We start from the raw sequence: 2810 nt of genomic DNA, 5'->3' as shown, positions 1-2810 counted from the left end.
ACTCTGAACTCCTTGCTGGTCCTCAGACTCACCAAAGACGCTTCCACAGCAGGGTCTCTGCACTGCCTTCTCCCCGAACGGGGCTGTTCACCCAGCACATTGGCGCTGCTCTGCTGCTCAGTTTCCATGCTCTCCTCACAGACGGCCTTCCCAGAGAGCCTTCGCCAGCCATCCATAGGAAATAGTAGCCAAATAATCGCTCTCTTCCTTTTATTTTTTTTGCGTTATTTTTATTCTTAGCCTGTGAAACTCCCAGACAGAACGTTTATTTTAATTGCTTTTTGGGCGGTCTTTTCCTCACATGGAATGTAAGAGAGTTGGAAATTTGTTTTGTTTCCTATTATAACTCTAACCCCTGGAATGGTGCACTCAATAAGCATTTATTATTTTATTATTTTTATATAGCATAATTTATATTAGTTTTGTTTATTTATTTTATATTTAACATGTAAATTATATTATTATAAAAATTAAATGAGCACTTGATAAGTATTTATTGAATGAATGAATGACTTTACTCTGGAAGCATTATACACACATACACATTTTATGTTTTCTCCCTTTTTGGTGAGGACATTTTACTTCTCCTCATCATGATTCCCTAAAACAATCATCTTTCTCCCTTGTTTCTTTGACTGTCTTCATCGGAGTCAGCAAATGCCTGGGTTCATGGTAAATATAAATAATCCATTCTGTTTCTTTCCCACTGACCCCTCGTACTTTGTCATTCTGCTCAACACAGAACTTTGGACAGCCACCTCTAATTGATTGGATGTGTCAGGAAATATGAAACTTGTTTGTTATCCTGCATGTAAATTCAAACTTTCTTTGGTTGTTGTGTTAGGCTTGATTTCCAAACTGACCAAGGACGCAGACCCCATGGGATAAAATGGAAATTGCATGCTCTTTAAAGTTCTTCCAGCTTTGTTAAGAAAGACTACAGAGGCAGAGATACATTAAATAATGACTGCTGCATATTTTATTAAGACCCCAGGAGGTTGGTTTAAAAATAAAACTCCCAATTCTCCCTTATCTGTACCTTAACAAAATCTCAATGTAATTGACTCATATTCCTCCTTAGCCTCCTAAAGTCTAATTAATCACAAATCTCAAACACAAGTACAGAAAACCCCACAGAGTGTTTGCTTCCATGTCAATCACAGGGAGATACCTTATACAGATATACCTTATGAAAATATAAGCAAAGCTCTCTGCCCCACTTCTAAGTGAGACAGACTGAGCAAGGTCAGAGAAACATTGCTTCCAACCTCTTCCTTCTAAAATCAAAATGATGACATTAGTCCTTATTTCTAACAAGGTCTCTGGATGTTTAGTAAGATGTTTATTATTACCAGGGATAGGGGAACTCAATAAATAAAGATTTTTTTCAAGAGTTACAGATTTTAGCTTCAGTTATGGTTGATATACTTGTGGTTTAATGCATGTGGAAGGCTGTTATTCCAGGAAGTGGAATGCAGGAACCAAGATGACTCTAGATCATTCACTCGTTGTGCCCCAGGGGATCTGCCAGTGGTAGAGAAGGTATCTGAACCATTGCGTTCCAGGGAGGGAACATCCCTGATGCAGACAAAGAATTGTTTATCAACAGATAAAGAAGTACTAGGAAAATCCCTTCAGGACTGCAACTCTTACTCAATTAACATTTTCCCAAATGTTAGGCTTACCTACACTTTTTCCTCCTCATGAAAATAAGTGGGACTGAAACTCTTATATAATTAACTTTTTTTCCCAATTAGCTAACTTACCCTTTATTCTCCATATAAAAAGGGCCAGCTTGGGATGACATGTTAACATGGTTTTTGAGGGTGCATAACCTGCCGTCTTCTCAGATCCCCAGCATCTGCATGATGCACGCATAAAGATTTAATCCCTGTCTCTATTTATTGGTGCTGGTAGTGACAGGCAGCATGAACGCCAACTTTTCTGGTTTCACCAGGAGATCACCACTAGAATAGAAAAAGCGTACCTGTAGGGAAACATAAATCTCAAACAACCCATGCAGATTCTGCCTTGTGTCTGGGGCTCAGGCATTTATCGGTGACAAGTTTCTTTGATGTTTGTGCAACAGACTGACCTGAATGCTTTTTATTTCCCTCTTTATGATCTTTAGACACGATGTGCTGGTGGTTGCTAGATAGGCAAAATGTTTTTCTGTTCAGTCTTCTTCAAAACCTCTTCCTCAAAACATGAATCTTAGTGTTAAGTTGACAAGAAAGCATATTTCTTAGACAGGGTTTCGAGGTCATCTTTTTCCTTGTGTACATTAAAAAAACCCTGCTTGATTCTTTAAGGCAATTGGCCAAGTTTTCTATTTACATTAATTGGGATACTACTCTAATTTTGAATCTGTTGGTATCTTTGGTTTAAGGAATATCTCCACTGTCAATGTAATTACATTCCATATCACCTCCAGTGTATTCTAGCCCAAGGGAAGAAAGTTACATGGGATTAACCATTCATTAACATTTTAATTAATTAATCTTTTGGTGGTTACTGGCCTTGATGACGTATTTTTTATAAATAGAACAAAGGTATATTTGTTCATTGTATTCACTACAAACAGAATGCTCTTTTAAAGGGCCCACGACTGTTCATGGTTGCATTTTATTATTTGTTAATCTGCTGTTTCAACCTTGAAGACATGATAGAATGTTTTAACATCAATAGGAAACAGTTCTTAGCAGATGAATGTCGTCTTTTAACATTGAAGTGTCTGTTATTTTATCTTTAAACATTTAAACAGTATTTAAATAGTCTATGTAACTCTACATTTTAATTTTATTAGTATT

The sequence above is a fragment of the Desmodus rotundus genome, chromosome 2, assembly GCF_022682495.2.
Source record: "Desmodus rotundus isolate HL8 chromosome 2, HLdesRot8A.1, whole genome shotgun sequence".
Taxonomy (NCBI): Eukaryota; Metazoa; Chordata; class Mammalia; order Chiroptera; family Phyllostomidae; genus Desmodus; species Desmodus rotundus.
This window is presented reverse-complemented; position numbering follows the sequence as displayed.